The 23,661-nt window shown below is 41.3% G+C and overlaps 1 protein-coding gene across 4 annotated transcripts in view; it reads right to left on the bottom strand.

The window, feature by feature from the left end:
- The window catches only part of HIVEP2 (HIVEP zinc finger 2), a 141,499-nt gene that overhangs the window by 26,278 nt on the left and 91,560 nt on the right, over positions 1-23,661 (bottom strand). For 3 of the 4 annotated variants that reach the window (XM_042796249.1, XM_032983171.2, XM_032983172.2), the window contains one exon: positions 235-279. The gene's annotated coding sequence lies outside the window, so the exon portion shown is untranslated. Of the gene's footprint in view, positions 1-234; positions 280-5,586; positions 5,654-23,661 lie in introns of those variants that run through there. The other variant, XM_032983173.2, reaches the window with a different exon arrangement.

Here is a 23,661-nt window from a genome sequence, read left to right as displayed (position 1 = left end):
TATATTATTTAAACACAGGACAATTTCTGGACGAAACAGCAAGAATTATAAAGACAGTCATGATTTTACAATAGGAAGGAAAAGGGTAAAAAAAGCAGTATTGGAGATACTGGAATGTTTTTCATTCTGACAGTGGAAAAACTGAATTTGGCTTGAAGAAACATTAACAAAGTGCAGGAAAATACACAGGTAATGGGAATATATTCATTTTTTTTTTCAGTATAAAACAATTACCTGCATCCTCTAGGCTTCTAATAGGCATGACTGTCTTCAAATTTCCTGTAGAAAAAAAAAAAATACAGTCATAAGAAATTCCTGATATTAAGTATAGGTACCGAAGAAAGTTTTCTATTCTTTACAGTAGAGGCCTGAAGATTTCATTTATCAATCCACTGGAAAAATTTTCGGTTGTGTCTTAGAGCTCTGAGCAACCACATTTTGAAGAATATGAACCTGAGTCTTTTTAAAGTACTTAGGTTTCTAGTGTGTAGAGAAATAACTACAAGACTAAACTAATGCACTCTCACCTTCTTGAATCAGTAAAAAGAGAGCTGCTAGTGCCCCTCTTCACTCTTCCGCCTTTGTTAAACCTGGATTATCCCTGAATCCGATTGACAAATACCCTTTCAATGCCTCTCTCCAGCTAATACTTTTAGACTCCAGGCCTTCATTAAATGTTTCTGGGACCAGATCAAAATCCTGGTCAGGGTGTCACCACTAAATTGCAAGAAAACCTAGCAAAACGTGAGAAGGTTTCCAAATCAGTTAACACCAGTGGGATACTGTTTAAGAATATACGGCTGCCATCTCAAAGAAGGAACCTACAGACCAAATATATGGTTAAAAGGCTTCTATGACTGCCATGATTTGCCACCTGTCTGACTGTCACTAGACTGCAGGCTATTCTTTGTGTTGCCAAAAAGACGGGCACAGAGAAGAGGGAGTCTGAACATGGTCTCAGTGTCCTAAAGAGCATTTCTCCTATCAAAGGAAGACTCTTCCAGTTTTCAAAAAATCTTACCTTGAAAACAGATTTCGGCTTTTGTTTCATTAAAAAAGACATTTTTTTCAATTGTGGTAACAAAAGCAACAATTATGACTTTTCTTTATGTTTTTTATTTAGGACAAAAATCATGGCATCTCTAAAGAACAGATCTTTAGAAGTTGCTGGAGTATTAGCTTCAGAGTATGGGATATAGGCTACTATAATGATCCCCAATTAGAAACTGTCAGAAAAACAGAGCACTCGTTTTCTTCACGGAATAAACCCAACAAATGATAAAATAGTAAGTTTTAAAAGAAAAAATCATAAGAAGATGAAAATTAATTTTTAATTCTTTGTAATTGGTAACACTTTCAAAGAACAAATAGACATTAGTAAAGCCCCATGACTTGATGTAAGTGGAATCACTACTGTGCCACCCATTATCAATTATTTATTTAATAGTACAAATCACATATCAGTAGATAAGACAGCAATAGCTAATGGATTGTTGGTTTAGTCAAATATGGCTAACATATTTTTAAATTGTAACTGTAGAGACATCCCCTATAGTTCAAAATAATAGCAAGCTATCAAATACAAACCAGAATATTTTAGGTCATAATGTCATTCAGCTTTGATGCACTAATGGCTTCTTAAATAACTCTCTTGCCTGATTCTTTAATAGAAAAAAAGTAATCCAAGTAAAGCTTTTTAAATTTTTCTTAATCTGCTTCCTCAAATAAAAACTGTCACTACAAATGGAAAAAAAAAAAATCCTCGCACGTGAGGATTTCAGGAATAGTTACTACACAGCAGCTCTGCAGTGCCTTATGAGGAAATGGCAGGTAAGTGGCAAACCATTTTCAGCAGCTGAGCTAAAATGAATTGCAGGTCAGTAATGATGCCAGTATATGAGCACAGATGTAAAGGAAAATATGCAGCTTAAGAAGCAGAAACAGGGACGAGAGGGAATGTTCCTCACTGAGAGAGCACAAAGTTAGCCATCTTCAAAGAAAAATACTTTTCTCCTTATTAGGTAATTTTGCAAATGGTGAAGAAATTTCTAGAAGATGGGAGTATCCTTTCTGTCCTATACTACGTTTACTGAGAGCACCTTTAGAGAAGAAATTTGCCAGTCGCAGCAACATGACAGCAATGGTTTTACTTGAGTAGAAGATGATGCTAATATACTTCCAACAATTTTCTGTTCTGGACCAAGACCTCTGTTAAGGAGTTCAAGCCATTCTGTAGTCCTGCTATTTTCAGAACGTTCTATATAATTTTTCAACCTACACTATGAAACAGGTATAGACTAATTACAGGGATTATTGATGGCTTAAGTTTGGTCAGAGTCACTCTCCTGGGGAAAATAAATCCCTTTCCAGAACCAACATCATAATTTCTGGTTTGGTTTGAGCTGCCATCCATCCTGTGTCAAAGATGGCTTTAATATTATTTCTTTCTGATTAGTTTTTTTTGCCGTTTTTTTTTCCCCCCTCCCTAATGGAGCACTGGTCTAACTGGAGAAATCTAAGACACTGCAAAGCTAGTTTTCTTTCTGTCTATTTTTTCCAGTCAAGACTCTATCTCATCTGCCTGCATCCGCAGCCTAGCTTAAGCCAACAACTGACTTCTATTATTCAATTGATTAATGTTTCTCCTTTAGAAAACACTGTAAATATACTTTTCAATATTGCTCTTCATCAAACATATACTATTCAATAGACAGAAACTCCCTATATTTCAAGTACTGCATATTTCAAGCTAAGGAACTAAGGATGATAAAAATGCACGTTTTCTTTAATACCTTTGGCATGGTTCAGTTCCACAGGAGTGACTAAGAGGAGGCCACCTACACGGATCAGAAGCCGTACGGGACTTGCGCTGAGCACAACATTTTACAGGAGCTGCAAAGTCCTGCCTGGCCGGGGGCCAAACCAGGTTTCCTGGTAGGAATGTGGCCCGGGAGCCAGCTCCCCCAGCCACACTAACTGCACTATCTGCCCGCTTCTAACCAGGACATTTTACTTCTGTGAAAACCCTGAGCATGAGAAGATTACTGGGAAACCAGGAGCTGTATTTATGTCAGATGCACCTACTAAATCAAGACCTTTAAAACTTTCTAGAAAGGAGCATTATCCTGTTGCTCCTTTTGCTAAGGTGCCTTTGTGAGCTGCATGCAGGGAATGTATATCTGCTTGACTGCAGAGATCCAAGATTATTCCTTCCTTCCTTTTTTTTTCTTTCCCTCTTTTTTTCAGACCATTAAAATGGTTACACTCAACAGCTTTAAAATAAAATTTGGCAAAATACAACTTTTACTACTTCTCAATTTGTAGCTCATATTACAGCTCTTGCAAGTGAACAAATTGGAAGCTTATGTCTTCCAGGCTAAATCCTGAGTGCACCATACAGAATAAATATTGACTCTAGCGTAAGGACTAAGGGTCAGATCCAGCCCTGTTTTAAATCTTTTCTGTCCAGCTCTGCCAGCACAAAGCCGGCCTAAAACCACAGTAACTGGCCCCTGAAGAATTCGTATTCTATAGGGCGAGCATTAGCACAGACAAGCTGCAGTGGCTCCTATGAAATCCTTACACTCATGCACAGACCTCTGCCAAGACCCTTATTAGGCAAGTCTAGTTCATGTCTGGGATAAGCCCAGCAGCCAAGCAGCCTCACAAGAAAGAGAGGCCACCTCTGAGCTCTTCCCCACCTGCAGCTGGGAAGAAAATTGCCTTGGCCATTTGGGAAGAAAGACAGCACACCTTTGGCTTGCTGTCCTACTCGACATTTCCCTCTGCCCTGCTAATGATATTCCCCAAAGAACTGTTTGGTGTTGACATCCCAGTGAAAAAACAAAAAACAACAACAAAAAAACCCCAAACAAAAAACAAACCCCCAGATTTGGAACCCTAATAAAACATGGATTTACAGTTTATTCTACCTAGGCAAAGTTGTAGGTGGGCTAAGCCTGAATAGCTCTTGACCAGCATTCAGTGTGCATCTCTGAACTAAAGGATTTAACTGGCATGAAGATAAATAAGTATTTGTTCATCCTTCTTTGCAAGGCTATATATTTATTCATATAGGATCTTATGTAGCAACATAACAAAAGGAATGCAGTCCTTGGGGTATATATTTTTGGCATTTTATACAAACGAAAAAAAAGATGACCAACTGCAATCTTTTTTATACTAATTGACACCACACTTGAGGTCTTTGAACTGCACTTACTAAAAAGATAAGGAAAAGTTCTTAAACTTCCCAGTTTTGTAAATTTTTTTTCCATTCATGACTAGAGAGATTCTCTTTGCATTTCCAACAGCCCCTGGTTAGGGGTCCCATCTGACTCTGGTTTTGCAGCTGGCCTTCTACCTGTCTATTTGAACACCTCCAGGAATTACTGTAAACTCCTATGTCAACCATTGGCACTTGGCAAAGTCTTGAATTACTGGGGAATGCAAGGATGCCTATGCTTTTGCTGCAGTTTGGCAGGAGTGGTAAGACACCCTTTTACACACACAATTCCAAGAAGGCAGCCCTTTTAAAACAGGTCAGGTATATTTATTTTAATATACTGCCTTCTATATTGTAATTGCTGTTGTTACCTCTTCACATTTGAAGACACTACTCTAATTTATTTGTTTAATTCCACCCTAGATGTTCTGCCTGCCCTCTGGACTTCAGTGCTTTATTGAATGCACTGCCATTCTCCAAAATCATCCAGAGAATCACAGTTTTGAAAATACCCTGAAACATTTAGAGTAGCACACGTTTCTTTTTTTTCAATTGGGCAACTGAATTAATCATTACAATGTATTTTTTTAAAATGTTATTTAAAAGTACTAGGTGACACAAACCCAAATACCGCTCAGCAAGTACACATAGTAAGTACACTGTGAATTTACTGTTAAATGATCAAACTGTACTAAGCTTACTTGAGGAGAAGCTACAGGGCAGGATCTGTTCTCCATCGCTATGTTGGGTAAACACTTGTGCTCGCACGGATTCCCCAGGAAGCCAGGAGCTGAGAGGACTGACTGAGAGGATCCAGTTACAGATGCATCAAGGGTAGACTGCAAGCTTGCTGTGACCAAACACCAACTTCAGGCTTTTACTCTTGGGTTTCTATGAACACACGTTTGTGTTCCTGGTAGTTGCTGGTTTCAAGGGACAGAATCTGTGCATGTAAAACTTGAAGTGGTATAAAACCTGGTATCCTGATTTGTGCAATTATGATTTCGGTGCTTGCACTAAATCTGGCTCATATTTTGAGAAATATTCTAGAATCTCAAGCACTGAGAGATGGCATATAACAGCACATTTTACTTAACTGTAGTAGTATTGATTATTTCATTCATTTTAATGCTTTACCAAACTCACCTTGATCTTGTTAATTCAGATAATTCAAACTATTACCTGAGACCATTATCTAAGTATGTTGAAGAAAATAACTGGAATCTGTTTGCTTAAAAGCACGCTGAAGCCAACTAAGAAAATAAATAAATAATAAAATCTGTTGTATCCTAACACCTGTTAACCTTAACTGTAGGAACTTATATCTGTCTCTGTCATTTAATATAAATGTCAATGAGTACCTGCTGTGAAGAAGAACAAGACTCTCCTTCCCTCCTCTGAATGTGATCCTACCAAGCCAGAGGTCAGGCACACTCTAAATCTTCTGTGGCGACCTTACAGAAAAATCAGGTATGAAACAAGAGTGTCTCATTTGACTTCAAGGAGCTTTGAACAGATATGAGGTTTGACTCAGGGTGACTAAAAGGAGACAAATTATTCCAACAGCAAGTAAAAGTAGGAGCCAAATTCTGCTCTACATTTTGCTGGTATGAATCTGAATCAATGAGTCGCAAATCCAAGGACATAATTCCTGATTTATTCCCCATAAAAACAAACAAAATCAGACAAGACTTAGGTTTAGGCTCTTACATCCTCCATACTAAATATCTGAGGTTATTTGTTACAAGGTGAAAATGAATTAATCCAACACCTCTAAGATGTCTACAAAGAAATTCATAAGGTATATTGCAATAAATGTTCAATTACACAGTAGTAGGAAAACATGGGCGATTTTCTTTAAGAGATGCTGGCTTGCATCATAAATGCTTAGAGCACAGCTGCAGCAAAACACTCAGTTTTTGCTATGTTAAGTGTCTCAAATATAATTTTAAATTGCCACTCTCTATAGAAAAATAGCACCCCCAAAAAACTTAAATTCAAGTTGAGTGTATTTTAAGAAGCCATAGAAGAAGTCTATAACAGAAATGCTTTAACACTGACCTTTTCACTATAATGACAAGGATTGCTCACTTAAAGTACATCACTATTTCCTGTTTCAGCATCATACACAATGTACACATTACTACCAGATGGAAAAAATGTATAAAAAAAAGGTTTCATGTTGCCAAAGTCCAAGTGAACACAGACTTATTTCCACAGGATGACTATATTAAAAAAAAAAAAAAAAAAAAAAAAAGAGAGAGAGGGGAAAAAACCCACACAGGAGCCAAATTAATCTTAAACACTTCCTTTATAGGTAGAAATTTGCAAACAAATCACAGTTCTTCTCCTTGAATTAAACAAAAACCTGCTATCAAAGAGATGCCAAAACAGCCAACAGGACAAACAATCTTGCCAGTCAATTAGCAGCTAATTGATCTCTCTGTTCCCACTGCTTTTAAAGGATCAGGTAAATATTTTGTTTCTGGCTGCCTAACCTTGCTGTGCACATAAGAGTCTGTCAGAGGTGCTTAAGCATGTCAGATAATACAAAATCTACCTGTTCTCACTGACTGTCTTCCAATGTGGACATCCTGAATCTATCTCTATACAAAAGCAAAGGATTGGGATTATTCAGATATGAAACTAAAGAAGTGAACTATGTAAACTGCTAATCTTTTCACACTGCTACTTATTTCCTTGGGGAACAAGTTAAAAAATGAAAACAGATGAGTAAAATAACAATAATTTCCCACGTGGACCTTAAAATGTGATGGCAGAGCAATGGCAGATCTGACAGACTGCACTTCTAGTGTTATTAAAATTTCAGAGGTCAACAAATATATCAGTTGTTTCGTGACACCCTCTTTTTCTTTTGAATCATAGTGTGCAGTGACTTACGAGAGTGAGAGCAGCTCCTGTGCAGAGAACAGTCAGAAAGAGATGCCCACCAGTAAAGTCCTCTTTAAACACTTTTTTCATGGCTGAATTTATGTTTATATGATGCCTAATTTCATTAGTTCTAACCTACAGAAGAATTAATTTCTCTCAAGGGTGAGTTAAGTAGGAAGTAAACAGTATTTAGTAAATACACATTAACAATGTGTAGTAGTATCCAAAGCAGTGCTAAGATACAAATGAGTTCTTAATTCGTGGGCTGCTCTCTTTATCACCAGAAACTCAACTCTGTGTCAGTTTCTTCTGAGCCACAGCAATTGAACATAAGGATACCATGCCAAAAAATAAGTGTGAATTAGTTTCTGATCACTATTTGTAGGATTACTTTTTTTTTTTTTTCCAGACTGTAGTGTAGAAAAGAAATGGAGTTTTGGCTCTGCTGTTGGCCCTGAACTATTATCATGTAAACAAATAGGCATTATGTAGCCCCTAGGAGGCTAAATACATAAACGCTGTGAAATATGAAATCTCAGACACTAACCCATGACACCATGTGATGCCATTGGGATTGCAATGAAAGTTTTGCATTTGCAAGATCTGGTGAAAATTACTGAAATTAAAGAATTTATTCCAAATTCAACACAAAGAAATGTGTCAATCACAAAGGGAAATTTCTTACCTTATAAAGGTCAGATTAACTAAACTATGAATTTAGAAGAACTTGTGAAAGATAAAGTATATGCAAAGAGCAAGATTCCTGTGTGGACGTGGCTCATGGTTATCTCCAGATTTATGAAACATCATCTACAGTAAGGAGGGTAAGAAAGTGTCACTGGAGAGGTCAAACTGCTTAAGTTGTCAGATATAGCAATTTTCCTAACTGAAATGACATGTAAAGGCTGAAATGCCTCTCCGTTTTCACACAAGAACTGCAACCTTGGGCAGCCGCTGGGGAGAACAGACCTGTGCTGGTTAAGTCCCTGCTAAGATACTACACAGCTTTTCCCCAAGTTTTCCCAAGGAAAAAAAAAAATCAAAATTTGTGTAAATATTGCATCATTTTTAGGTACGAAGTAAATATTATTTTGTTGCCAAATGGAAATATTAGGCAAATATCAGGCCTTTGCCTAGCATTTTCATCTTAGAGGGAAAATATTGCTGAATTTTCTGGGAAGTGAGGCTTTTTTAGTTTAAAAGTTACGCAATTATAATTATGCAACCACACCAGATTTTGTGAACAGCTATGCCTCCTTTCACACTGTCAGAAGAAGCCACTTGCGTTTCCTATGAAAATATCAGTGTCTTTCAAATACATTCTTGAATGAGCAAATGCACTGCCTCTGATGGACGCCCTCACCCCTGGAAGAATTACATAGGAAGACATTTATAGTATCTGAGCTTGCATTTGTTTTTCACTCACACCAACTATTATACAAGCTTATTTTAAAACCTGTCATTGTTTACTAAGCCCTGTGGTCACCACATGTCAAAACAAAAACAGATGCCTGCTAAACATCAGTAGCATGTTCTTACCATTTTTTTTTCAACTTTTTGCACCCAAAGTAGTCCGAGCCTTCATGGCAGTTTTATTTCAATCATTCTGAATACTTTGTTAAAGTTCAGCTGAGATCAGCTATAAGACCCCAAATCCTATATATCACACAGATGTCACAACAGTCACTCTTCTGCAGTCAAAGTGTTTTGTTTTGGCTGGTGACTACAGGCATTTTGCTGTAGCAAATCTAGCCACTTAGCATTACCTAAAGATTCTGACCACTAGAGTGGTAATGTAAGATACATTAATTAGACTGCACATTTAAGGATGCTGTTTTCTCTACAACCCTGAGGATGCCTAGCAGGGGAAAAAAAGCAAAAAAACCCCCACCCTTATTTAAAATTACTCTGGCCACATTTTACAGTACTTCCTTCTTTTTATTGCATGAAGCACTGGAAGTCAGTATGTATAATATTCAATTGCATCAGAACACCTCTTAAAGAATTCAGTAAAATATGCATATGCTTCCTGCCACATTTTGTAGGTATACATGAAATTTCACTCTTTGCAGTTAGCTTTCTACAAAACACAAATCAACTGTGTTTATTAATGAGCATCACTCTCCTGAGCAAATGGCTCTGAAAAGACGAAGGTCTACCAAAATGCCTGAATCCACATAGAAAAACTCTGTTATTCCACAGGGCTATGTTGATATTTGAGGGACAAGCCAAGCTGACAGCTCAGTTACAGATTCTCAACAAGTGAAACACAATAACACCCAAAACAGTTATTGGGAAAGACACTGCTCGCGTTTCATGATGACTTTATAACAGATGAGGTTAGACCAGGGTGCAATACTACAGGGCATTCCTAGTACAAACAGCAATTTAAAGTTTTATACATGTATCCCATATCACACCAACTTTTGAAACTACTCCAAGGAAACCTGCAATACGAAACCATTATCCTGTACTTAATAAGTGGCACAACTGGATGCCAAATCATTCCTACCCAGGAAAAGTCGAAGTAAGGACAACAAAAATCTTAATTTCAGCCACCAGGTGAGAGCTCAACAAGCTCTAAGAGGACATTTTCAGGGCTGATGGTCTATCAAGGGGAAAGCAACCACTGCTCAGATCTAGAAAACCCCAGATAACTTCATACAGGGTTCTCTTCCTCCTGCATCATGCTTGGCACATTCCACCAGTTTAGTTTTCTTTCCATTGTCGGAAGTGGAAGTGAAATCAGCTAACAATCTGGCCCAAAAGTCTCTTGGGTGCTTGTGATACACTAATGACACTTACACACTACAAACAAAAGAAAGCATTACCAACAATCATAGAATGATTTGGGTTGGAAGGGTCCTTTAATCAAGTTCAACCCCCAAACATGCCTTTGTCCAGCCCCCAACATCTCCTTTACAAACAGGGAAACAAACACACAGAGTATTCACACAAGCATATAGGGCTTCATGTTTGCTAAGGTAAACTAATTGATTACTAAATGTTCCTTGGTATAGCTCCTAACAATCTGAAAAACTGCACTGCAAACCAAAAACAAGTAGGATATTTTCCTTAAGACTGAAGTGTCATGTTTTAGCACTCAGACCACCTAAGACAATTAATCAACTTGCTTATTCAATTGAACTCTTCCCCCTACTTCTCTCTTCCTCCCCTCCTCGCAGGATTTGAGGACACCCTGTTCGCCTGGAGATGGTGAATCACTACAAGCCAGCAGGCCCACTCGGTTCCTCAAAAGACACAAAAGGTGTAAAAATAGCTTGTACTAATGAAGCAAGTACAGCGTCAGCAGCCAGATGAGCGTGGGTGATCAGATAAGGGTCTGTTCTTCCAAAGGGCAAATTATTAAGAGAATGCTTCTCCCTCTCTCTCTTTTTATTAAGCTTTGTTCTTCCTTCCCTGAAACCAGCCCTCTGCAACGCCTGATAAATGACACCTGACAAGATTGACTCCTCCTGTAATTGCAAGTTTCATACCGGTGCAGGAAGCGGTGCCTCACTACGAGCTGAAGGTACAGTGGAGGTGTCACTAAAAAAAAAAAAAAAATAAATAAAGAGAGGCAAAAATAAAGCCTAAAAATAGCCACGACTACCCACTGAGTATGACTGTGTGGGTATATTTAGATGGTCTAACACCAACTTTTCTTGTTAAAAACACAATCTTACCTTTATGCAAAACAGCTTCCTGTTTCTAAACATAACTTGAGAAACTTGAGAACATGAGGGGGGGGAAAATTCAGATTTTGAAATTGTCCCTTTTTCACTGAGATTACAAAAAGATTAAATACGAAAAGATGAAGTAGATCTTCCATGTGGGTTTTGCATCCTGACATCCCCTAATGAATAGATGAGAGTTTGCTATGAAGATATCCTAATAAAGCCCATCAGACTAGGAAATAGATTCAGAAGCAAAAACAGAGCTGTACCAGCAAACTTTTCTGGGCACCAGAAATGCGACTGAGAGCTGAAGGAAGAGGGACATGTTCTATGCCAGCTTGGCTGCCTGAGCCAGAACCGATCTCGAGAGAAGGATCTGCCCTGCCAGAAGCAGACCCATAGGACTAAAGACTGATGAGAGGCGGTTACACTTCTACAGCCCTATTCTGCAAGTCTCATCTACTCTGAGCCCAGTTTATATCACTTTACCTGTACAAAGGAGCTTTTAGGAAGGGCGTAAATATAACTTACTCCCATTTAAGGCACTCCTATGCTGCCTAATAAAGTGGCACAAGTATAAACAACTCTCTGGCCAAGTGATACAGTTTAGCATCTTATGAGCAATGAGAAGCGCTTCCGATAGCGCATCTGAATTCCTGAATCACAAACACCTGTACTTACAGGAATTAATGATGAGCGACTTTAAAGTGCTGTCGCTGTACCTGTGTATGTCAGCTGGCACACACACTGCAGTGAGTGGAGATCGGTGCTCAGAAACATGCTATCTCTCTCTCTCTCTCTCTCTCTATCTATCCATCCAACTATCTATCTATCTGTCTGTCTGTCTGTTCCACTAGGCTGCAGCCAAGGGGTTGTCTCACACCCAGGAACAGGAGGATTCACGCCGCGTCCTGGCTCACCTCCGCACCACTGGCACTTGCCAGCCTTGCTCGTGGTGCCACGCCAACCCCACATGGAGCTCACTGCTCATCCCACCTTACTGTGTCAGGAGTCCTGAAACTTCCATGGGTTTAACTGCAACAGGACGAGCCACCGGTATGTTCAGCATAGATGTTCAGAGAGGTTCAGCAACATGTCTTTCCAGGGCAAATTTGTGCTTCTGCACGGTGTGAGTTTTGCACCCCCTAATCCAAAGGGAAGGCAAGCCAGGTCCCATGGACTCTCTTAAGAATGTCTGCAACCGTTTAAAGTATATTACTGCAATATTACTACTGGATGTAATACACATGTCGACTTTCTAGTGCTCTGCATGAGCTGCGCAAGGAAATGATCTTTTCTACAATTATGGTTTTTCTATTTAATATCATGACTCATTTGGCTGATGCTTACAGAAGTTTGTTCCATTATTATGCAGCCTTCCTGTGTGGCTCCAAATACCTCACATCAACCATTCTGGGGCTGGGGTTAAACAAAAACACACAGGTTTATACCAGACTTTTTCTCTCATTTACAGCAGGAAAAAAAGTCCACTGTAAGATATTGCCAATTTCACATGCAAGATTCAGTGAAAATGATTACTCTGGCATTATAATTTTTTTTTTCTGGTTTTAAAATTTTTAAAAAAGTAATTGAAGCTAATAAGATTATATTTTTAACATTAAATCCAGTGGGAAACTGAGAGCATGCTCTTTTCTTGATATGCTGTGATTAATTCCCATTGATGCAACCATTGATGCAACCATTCTTTGTTATCCTATACCCTGGTAGTAAATTTAATAGTCACTGATTTTTTTGCTAGAATAGATAAACATTGCGATGCAAGACAAATCAGCTGATGATATTATTCTTCGGACAATTTAATTTTCTTCCAGAATGAAGACTAAATGTTATTATATTAGAGGAAATATGAATGTAAAAATAACTATTAGTAGGTTTAAATACTGAAGAACATACTCTGGCAGTACATTTACATATAGCTAATAGGAGTCAGGACCACATACCCTAAACCACTGTGGGGTTCTTAAGTTATAAAGCCAAAAACATAGTGATCAGAGCTTCAGCCTATTCCCCCATGCAGATCTGGAGCAGAAATTCTGTTTAAGTAATAGTAGTACATTTCCTATCTTTTTAAGATTTCACCTATTTAAAGAAAATCATACGAAGAAAAGATGAAATTAAAAAACCAGCAGGAAACCATATTAGCAAAATGAAAAATTACCTTCACTGTATATTTAAGAAAATATTTGCTATTACATGGTATTTTCCAAAACTGCATAGAATAGATTAGTGCCTTTTCCCTGAAGTTCTGCACGCCAGGGCCAGTCACACGCAGCGGGCAGAGCCCGGCAGCTGCCCCCCGGCTGCCCGCGGGCTGGGGGCACCGGCGGTGCTGCCGCACCGTCCTGGGAGGGCCGCAATGGCACGGTGCCACCTCGGCCCCCCTACGCCCACGGGGGCCTCTGGGCTTTCAGTGCCCCCACAAGAGACAGGTTTAACCGGGCACAGATTAAATTTAAAACCAAGAAAGGGGCTGACTCAAGAAGAGTTGGAGGGAAGGAAACGGCAACTTTTCAGCTGGTGGGCTTGCTGTGCGGTGGCACAGCCAGCTGGACCGGTACAAAGCCCATCCATGGGGGGTTCAAGGGTACAAAAAATTGCACCTCCACAAGCATGTGGCACAGGTGGGGTGGGAGACGGGACGCGGTGGTTGCCTGCACCTCGTGTGGGACAGTGGTTCCACGATGGCTCTTTCCACAAAACGAAAGTCTACAGTTGGCGACAGCACCACTGATTTCACACTCTGGGTGGGGGCACCCCACCGCGGGCGAACAGAAGCAGCGGGTGCCAGCACAGGCTAGGAGGCGAGGCTGCAATGGGAGCCACGGGAGACAGTAAGAAGAGACGGTGTGAAGTAACGAGGGGCTGTGCTATCTCACATCTTCCTACATCCTGCCGCAGGTCGCTCTTCCTGCCGCAGCCTTCTCCCTCCCGCCCCGGCGCGGTGTCACTTTCACCAGCGTGCACTCCCCTCCCACTCGCCAATGTGTAACGTGCACCATGATTTATGTCACCTCTCCAATCTGGCCCGGCATCTCTGAGGTGCGAGCAATAGATGCAGTCTATGAAAGGTTAGGATTAATGCTTTATTGGCAATTACAGCAGGCAAGTGGCTCAGCTCATAATGCAGTTTTTTCCTCATGAAGACCTGTAGGAAATGGAAACAGGTTGCCACGGGCCTGGCTCCTGCTGCACGCTGACATATGTCCTCGCTGCTGGGCAAAAGGGCAGGTCCAATTAGGTGTCTTGTATTATTAACGTTCTGCTGCTTCATCTGTTGACCACGTATCCTCCTCTCAGCCTCTCTGCTTGTGTAACACACCGACATCTGCGAGGGCACTGCTCTACCTGGGAAAGCTCAAGCAGAAATCTGGTGGAAGAGCCGGGACACTTTCCTTTTGCAGAGCCGAGCAAGGGGCGGAATGGCTGAGAAGTCAAACAGATCACTGTAACTAGGATCCTCACGCTAAAAGATGAGAAATAGGAGATATCTGCTCTGCCAGCAGTAATAATTACAATGTATTATTAACAAAACTCAGGTTTCATCATTAACTCAACTCGGGTTTCAAGAGCAGATCTCACCCTAATCATCCTTCAAATTACATCCAGCGTTTCCCTCAGAGTTGAAGCAGTACCAGCAATGAAGGTTGGTAACTATTATACCAAAGAGAAAGGACAGGTAAAAATGAGCTATAAATATCACAATTGAACAGGTGCAAAAAATTAGACAGATTGTAAGTTGCCTGAACCCAGGGTGATCTCACTACTCGGATCTGATTCTGCCAGAAAGACAGAGCCTGTAACTTCAAAGCAGCTGAGAAGAAAGGGCTCACTGCCAGCCCGTGCTGCATGCGGCACAGCTGACGTGACCCTGCTTCTGCAAAGGATTGACTCTTCTCCCCTCAAAGGTGTTAGTCAAGTCACAGCTCCTCTCTTGGATCTCAAAACATGAGAAAGGCCACCTACGTGTTTGCTATAATGAAGTAGCCAACTGTCTCAGTCATGACCCAACCACTGTAACAAAAGTCCCTTGTTTGTTTTTGTTCCTCTACCAAGCTCATCAGAGCAACTAAGATCTTCAAAAGCTTTTTCTCAACCTCTAAGTGTGAGATGAAAATACCATTTTAATTGTGGATCAGTGAGGTCTGCTTGCGTAAAATAAGCCCAATCACTTGGTTGCAACTGCGTAACAAACACCGCTCTTCTAGCAGGAAGCCTAATTGCTCTGCTAGCACCAACAAAGAGCAGCGGGTTCATTAGAGCAAGCTGAAGGAGCTGCTGTGAGCATCTCCACAAGCTGGGAGTATTTGATCGCAAAACCGCTATGGATGTTTGATCCAAAATTCAGCCTCTGAGTTCTGATCAGAACTTTAGAAGCAAAGAAGCTATCAGTCTGATATTTCTCTTCATAGCCTTCTTCAGGGTAACAATTAATTTTTCTCCTTGATCTGCTCAAGAATGTCAAATCTAATCTTAAGAAAGGATTTGGACTTTATATTCTATATAAACCTGCTTAGCAAAAAAAAAGTAGCAAGAACAGAACTGATGTGAATCAAATTGTAGTTTCACATGACATCTGAAAGACGCTGGCAGTTACGTTGCTATGCTGCAGCCTGACTGCACCGGGACCTTGCCAGAAAGTGCAAAGGGCAGAGGAAGGCCAGAAAAAGGCCAGCAGAGGTCAAAGGCAGCCATGCTTCCTGCTGGCTGCTCAGAGCAGGTTGGATGCCAGGCGAGCAGGCGGATGGCAGAGGAAGCATACTTCCATCTTGTCTGATGGGGAAACTATTTGCTGAATCACACTAAAGGGGAACGTGGCAGCTAGTCCTGCCAAGACATCCAGGAGCTCCATTTGCCTGTGGCAGTGGCCCCCAGGTGCAGTTCTGCGCCCCTGTTGGAGCTCACGCTGCTTTTATCTGTCCGTTCACTCCTTCCCTTATCATACAGCTTGGATAAACCATTGCCTTGCTTTACTCTTTAAGAACATGTATTCCTGTTTCTTCTTCCTTCGCAACCATCTTTAGACTGAACACTTTCTGAATGGAGAACATAAATCTAACTTCAGGCAGATACCTGCCTCAGCAAGTCTAGCAAGAGCAACTTATTTTCCCCAACTCAAACCCCACACATGAATACATCTGCATACGAGCTCAGACATATCTGCATAAAGAGGGCCATTTGCACGAGAGTTTGATTATGAATGACTGGCAGTCAGAGGGACACCACAAGTGCATCAAGTTGTTTTTAATTTTTTAAAGAAAAGGTTACTTACACCTCTTGGAACAAGGCATTGCTGAGGTTGCTTATAAAACGTACCACCCATGGATTCAAATCCAAATCTTAACATTGACATGAAAATTAAAGGTGCAAAGAAGAGTAACTTTTTTTCCCTCCCCTTTTTGTACAGATTGGATCAGCTTGTGGGAAAGTTAACAGAAATGTTCCACCAGTGAAATGGCAAGTGGATCAAACCAGTACAAAATAAGCCTTCAATATAGTGGAAAACTCCACATGGGATGCTCTCAGGAAAATCACTCAAATGCAGTGCTACCCAGGGTGCTGAGGGCGCGGGTAGGTCAGCTCTTTGCTCAGCAAGAACCATGCTCTGCTTTTCACCCAAGGTGGTCATCAGGATTGGAAACCAAAACCTTATTTCCTGGCAGGTCATGAATTAAATAACTACAGCTGGTTTCCAGGATCTCTTTCCTTCTGCTAGCAATCTCACATAGGAACAATAAAAGTACCGACACTATAAATTAGTTCTAGGAGTATCTTTTTAATCACAAAGCTGCTTCAAGATCTTTCTTCTCTGGTAGCAGTTCAGGAAGCACAGATCACTTGCCGGCATTAAAAGAAGAGTATATCTAAAACCACAGGTCCCAGTTGTTAAAATGCTGCTTGTTACAGGAATTTAATCTATGCTAACGCTCTGCTAGAGCAGTCCAGGTAATAACAACAATAATAAAGAACAAGGAAAAAGTTAAAGGAGCACTAATATAAACGGGACAGCAGTTCACTGACATTTTTAAGTCCCAGTAGCGTTGATCCACCCATGAGCAGGTCTGGATTTATAGCAAAGGAAAGTGAGTGACTACCCTACAGAAAGTTTCTATTTCAAAAAGTGTCTGCGTTTCCTGAAAATCAAGATCACACCACTGAAATTCCCACCCGTCCAATACTTTACGTTTCCTCCTTGTTTTTTTTTTCTCTCTGCAGTGAACTGAGCTGCTCTAATATTCTTTTTCTGTGATTTTCAGCAAAAGTAGATACAGAAGGAACTGTGGACAAGCACTGAGGGCACAGAGCCCACAAGAGACTTAGCCTTTGTCCCCCTTGAGAAATGGATACAATGCCAGCTTGAGTGGACTCTGAATCCTAGTTTTAATTAGAGAGAAGGTGAAATCAGGCGAACCTACCTCTGACTCAAATACTATTCTTTCCTCAGTATCCCTCTGTTCTCCAGAAAAATGGTGTTCTCCAGAAAAATGGTCTTCTCCCTGTTGGTGACCATTTATGCAGGCACAGGATCCAAACTCTTTCCCACTGCGTCCTTACTATATGCATGTTGTCTACCTCTCTATTGACAGCTTCCAATAAAAGCTTCCTTTAATAGAGTTGTCCTGACTCACAGGTGGGGGGGGAAGGGAAGCTGACCTCGCTGCAGCATCAAGAGACTCTGACGCATTTTGGGAGGCTGTGGTTTCGAGTCTGAAAGAATTCAGCCTTGTTTTTGACTAAGTCTTACATGTTTTACTTCCAAAATATCACCCTATAGCTCCATGTCCGTTTGCGACTCGATGTCGCTTAGTGGTTCGGCTCGGCACTATTCAGGGCTTTAGCCATACGCTTGGCAAATTAGCAGCACTCACCAGCAGAAGAGAGTTTCTCAGAAACGCAGCCACCCAGGCTCCTGCCTGGCTCCACCTCTTGTCCACCCACTCCCAGTTTCAGACATTTCACATTCCAAAACTGGAAGTGTCTATGCAACATAAGGTCACGTTATTGCACAACGCACTCTGCTCCTTCTAAGAGCCACTGCATCCTCAAAGTACATCAAACTCCAACAGCAAGAGAGCTGTTTACAGTGAGTTTCTATCTGAGTGGGAGTATTTTCTCCAAGAATCCTACAACAAGGACATGAAGTGTATGATTCTTCCCTACATTTGGTAAAATTGTCACCAAGATGGCATTTATTTCATACTTCCACATCAGCATTCCTTCCCCTTTAAGCTGCCTTTTGAAAAATTGAGAATTAATTTTTACACTTCCCCAAAGTATTTCTGTGCTGGATAATTTTAGGACATGCTAAACAGAACAATTTCTGCCTATCTTAAATTTAGAACTGAGGCCATTCATAGCTTTTGCGATGAAACTGTAAAATACAACTGATTGTCACCAATGTGTGTTTTGCTAATTTTTTTCTTGCCAAATGGTCTGAATAATTGCTATGATCCCTCCTTCACTTAGCCTTTAAGTTATAACAGGTGAATGAAATCTCCAGTTTCAATTATAACTGGAAGACACCACCTCTTTTAGTATAGGCGATTAAAATTGAGGCGGGCTTTATTTTTATCACCGTAGGACAGTACACAGGTGGAAATGGCAGTGTCACATTGTGTCATTTTTGAAACTGTGTTCAGCTTTTCACTTACAATTAAATCTTGGCTGTTAGCATGGAAAGACTATTTGCCTTTCCACTGGATGCCAGTGAGTTATATTGGTATCTTCTAAAGGTAATTTTTGACATATTTAAATAAAGAATAGATGACCAGTCCTTATGTACCCTCTCTTCTTTCAATTCAGATCTGTCATCTCTTCATCCGCAGCACCACCAGGGCAGCTGAGCAGTGGGGAAGCAGAAGGGTTTGGGGCCCAGGGGCTCCCAGTACCCTCTGGTGAGACTGGGGATGGTGGCAGGATTAATGACTAAGGCAGCTCTCAAAAAGCCCTCCTGATTTCACAGCCAGGCGAGTTCTTCGTAAGGTGTTGCTCCCATGCTCCCAGAAGTGAGAAGGTTCAGATCCAACAGTCAGTGTTCAGAAATCTGATTCAGGCTACACAGTAAAAATTATAACGGCCAAAACAAACCAGACACAGTGTAAGAGAGAAATAGAGAGAATCCAGTGAGAGGGGCAGAACAAGGGGCAGAGGAAGACTTTCACACTTATCTGCTTCATTAGATGCAGTGGCAGCGTGCTCTGCTGCAGGTAAGGGTAGCCTGGGATTTTCATTCTGAGTCATTAATTTGAAAGAAATAACATGATTGAGAGTCAACTGCCCTTTGTCCCACAGAAAAAGATACTTAAAATGGAGCTAGTGGTTTAAAGATACTTAGCTCCTGTTCGGTCTGTGAGCAAGTAAGTAAAAGGTTAGACTGTAATATTTAACCACAATTCCCGTGTCTTTCTGAAAAGCACAGAGGAGGCTGCCTGAAGGAGAGTCAGACATCTGCCATGCTGCTTCCTGTGTGCACGAGGTGAAGAAATCTGCGTCAGCCTCATGTAGATAGTGAGCTTCCTCTGGTGCAGTGGCTGTCATGCAGCGTGCCTTCTGGTACAGCCCATTTCCTCCTGGGGGACGCTGCCCCCAGGGACAGCAGAGGCTAGTGCTCTGTGCATGCCACCAGCCCTGATCATCAAATCTGCCAGCGGGTCACCACGCAACACGACCACAGGTTTAGTGCTTTAAGTAGAACTGGCTGCATGTCTAAATGAGAACGGGATGAAGAACCGATGAGGGATAGCAAGACAAAGATTTGTAAAAGTCTGGAGACACGGTACTATAAGGTGAACACACCATCTCCTACAAATCTTGGTGAACTCTTGAAACTGTTACTTTAAAAAGTAAAAGTGGCAGGCGCACTCATTCTTTTTTAACGTTCATCCATAAGAGGTCACTGTGTGATACAATGAACACCTTGATGTCAGCAGCATTCCTCTCCCTTCCCACATGCTCAGCACCAGGTGTCCAGTCACCTACTGCAACGTCTCAGCCGCTTTCCAGCTGCCTCCCCAGGGGACAGCCAGGGCAGGCGATAAAGCAAGACATGCATGGGAGTCCTTCACTTTGATCCTGTGACTTAGCCAATTTTACAGTCACTTAAAGGTACTTACTTTTTATTCCCCATTAATCTCAATGGAATCCAAGAGTTTTACAACCCCCACAGACGTTTTAAATAACAAATAAAAAATACACAAAAATTTGGGAAACTGAGTTTGTATAGCAGATATATAAGCTCACAGGCAGCCAAGGCTCCTCTGGTTTCCCAGGGTTTGGGGCCTCTATTTTAGAATCTGTTTCGCTATGATGTTGTTTTTTCAGTAGCTAGTAGACTTTTTCACAAGGATGACTACAATACAGCACGGGACATGGAGGACTGTCAAGGTGACCTGCTCACAGGAAATTCTTAAGCATATAGTTTTTGCACTGCCATTTGCCATGAGACAAGAGGGAGTACTAGGCAGATGCAACTTAATGGCAACTGAAACCATTTTAGCTCAGTACAGCTAACTGAAGATCTTCTTCATGGAGTAAAGTGACTTAAAGGGAAGTATTTCATTCAGAGATTTCCATGGGAAAAAAACAAAACAAAACAAAACAAAAAAATAGCAATATGGAGATTTTCCAGTGGAAAACTTGTTCTTGTGGAAATTCCGCTTTCAATTGACAAATTGTTTTTATGGGAAATTCCTAAGCAGCTGTAGGCACAGCCCTCATGCTGAGAAGTTTAAAAGCAGCTCATGTCTGACCCAGTGCCCTCAGATTTCCCACATCAGATAAACTGCAAGAGCAGAGCCCTCATCTTTCCCTTGCTCCCATGCATACCCAGCAGCACACAAGCGGTCCCTCCACAGGCACGACAGTATACTGACTGCAGCGGCAGTACACACGTGGCTACAGATGGGATGCTTGAAGGATTAAACTTTTAATGTCCCAAATCAAGATTAATTACAGGCTCTTACATATAAGCTGTCCCTAATGCTCTGATACTGCTAAAGCTGTCACTGACTTCAGCAACAGGTTTACCTGCACTAGGGACTGCAGGCTTGGGAGAGTCTTAAAGGAAGCTCCTCATAGTAGACTGCACCAGGGAGAGAGAACTTGGGGCTGACTTTTATGTGATTATGTGAATGGTCACAAATCATGGATTTAGCTCTATTGTTATTAATTTTTTTACAGTGGCTTAAACCCATCAATAAGAACTACACTCTCCACAGCTAACATCACAGAGAGTAAGACAAACACTTTTAGTGAGCTTCCTAAGGGTCTTCTAAATTTGCAGGAACAGTGAGTAAGATTCTCCTTTACAGAGTGATGTTAGAAAAGCATAAACCATTCATTATAATGCATCTTCTTTCTATCAACCACTTTAGCATGAATCATAGTATGGTGTAAACAGGCTAGAAATCATATTTATGGCAGGGCTCAAAGTACCTCAGAAAGTCAGAGGAAGAAAAAAGCTGTTAGAGTGGGCAGGCTTGTACAACCCCTCACAGTCCAGAAAGGTACTGAGCACCTAAATCGTTCACCTGAACATTTGCAGTGATTTACAATATTTCCGCACTAAAGCATTTTTCACACAAAATGAAACGTACATCCCTGTGAGTAAAAAAGTTAATTCTACTGACTTCGTGGGACAGCTCTTCACCACTTACTCTCAAGAGCAGATGCTGCCTCTTTCCCGAGTGCCTTCTGCCCCATACAGCCTATCCAACAGCAGAGGGGATCCAGCATCCCCCAGGCCAACCCGAGGTGGAGGAGCTCAGGCACAGCGGAGCTGCGGCCGGCGCGGGAGCCCCGTGGTGCCACTGAGGGGGCTGTCAGCAGCTGGCTGCCGGCCAGGCGCTGCAGGCCAGGAGGTGAAGGAGTGGACAAAGGCCACTGCTCAGCTGCTACAGTGACCTTCAGCTATGCTGATCTGCCGCCGGAATGCACCCCCTGGCCATGCTCGTGTTTCTAAACCGCATGCTTTCCCCGCTCTCCACGACACTATGTACACACGTACGATACCAAGCTGGCACACAGGCACAGCCTATGTCCGTACAGCACAGGAGGCTGACCAGCCCACCTCCACCCCTAGCCACGAAGTGGCTACCCAGTTACAGCAGGACTACCGCTGCTCCACGCCCAGGGAGCGCAGCAACCACACGTGCTCACCAAGGCGTGCCGCATGGCTGTGAAAATCATACACACCGAGATCAAACGGCAAGCAACATGGATTTCAGAGATTAGTTTAAAAAATCCTGTGTCTCTCCACCCTCTTTTGGGACATCACAGTAATAAAATACAATCGCAGTGAAAACCTTATTAATACAAGCTTTGTTACTGAAGGGCATTTATTTTCAGTCGGACACTCGAAGGAATTCCCCATGTGCTGGATGGCATAAGCTGTCTTTTCCAGTATATAACAGAGATAGTTCTACTACACTGAAACACATGTGATAAGAGAAGAGGGCCCAGGCTCTTCTCCATATTCTCTGCATACCTGTTACTATCACACAGCTGCTCTCAAGTCTACAGTTTCCTGTGCAGTACAAACTGCATACCACTTCCCCTGCGGAAAAAAAAAGCCTTGCTTGTTCTTAATTGACGATGGAAATACTGTCATATTTTCCACTAGCCAAGCTTGAAACCATTACTGAACGAACCTTCATTAATTTTTCCACAACATTTTGCAGAAATGTCAGGAAACAGCTGCACCAGAAATACTTAACTCTCCTTATCACTAGGGCTTCATTGGCCAATTTCAAATTATATAGGTTTTCATCCCTCAAAACTGTACATTCAGTGATGATTTTTCTTATTTAGTTGACTGTCTCAATACACTACTTTCTCTTCAAAAGTATCTGATTACACAGGTTCAGTGGCACACAGACATTTTATGACCAGTGGAAGAATTTGTACAGTTTGGAGCTGCATACTTCTAGGAAAAGATTGCTTCCTGCAGATTGCTCAGCTGTGTCTTTCTTGGATCAAATTCAATGAAATTCACAACTTCCAGTCAAATTGTATTTGCCAGTCAGACTGAATTCATTACACTGACATAAACTCTTCTTGCTTCATTTTCTTACTCTTTTCTTCTCCTGTCCTACTCCTTTCCTCTCCCCTTTTCTCTCCCCACACTCTCTCACTTCTTTTTTGAGCTATACATGTGTCAAAGCTGATCATACAATGCCCTGTACATTTTCTGGCAAAAACAAGTGGAACAGTATACATCATCATTCCAAACATGCAACCACTGAGATGCTAGAAGGCTTGGTACAAAGTAAGAGTGCAGCCATCTGGAGATAACTGCTAGCATGGATCTGAGATTCCCAGCTGGCTGAAACTTTGCAGTCCCAGAACTTTTTAGCGAAGCGTCAGTGAGTAAGAGACTCCGCTCACATGGACATTATGTAATTTTTAAAATATGTAAATTCTTTGAATTTTTGATAAGAGTGCAGCAACACACAGCAAGGTTCACAGGATTACTTTTAAAGACTGACAAATGCTGGAGTTTCTCGTTCCTATTTTGAAATATTTAATTTAGCACCACAACAGCATTGCACATTACAATAATTCTGCAACTCTGTCACTGGCAGATTTAAAATTGCAAGTGTTCATTCTATGTCTTCATTGAAGCTGTAAGCCTTGAACATGTAACCTTAGGATATTTTTAGACAGAGGGAAATACAGATGTAAATAGCTATATATATGTATTGGAAGTTACATAAAATGAATCCCATCAAGTGTGGTTCAGTGTTGATGCTGTTATCGTATCCTACCCCTAACAAAAGGCAGGTTACCTGTGGAAGTGATACAGCCACATAAACAGGGCTTTATCTGGGTATTACACAGAAAGAATCCTTC

The sequence above is a fragment of the Tyto alba genome, unplaced genomic scaffold, assembly GCF_018691265.1.
Source record: "Tyto alba isolate M040663 unplaced genomic scaffold, T.alba_DEE_v4.0 Super-Scaffold_22, whole genome shotgun sequence".
In the NCBI taxonomy this organism is placed as follows: Eukaryota; Metazoa; Chordata; class Aves; order Strigiformes; family Tytonidae; genus Tyto; species Tyto alba.
This window is presented reverse-complemented; position numbering and strand designations above follow the sequence as displayed.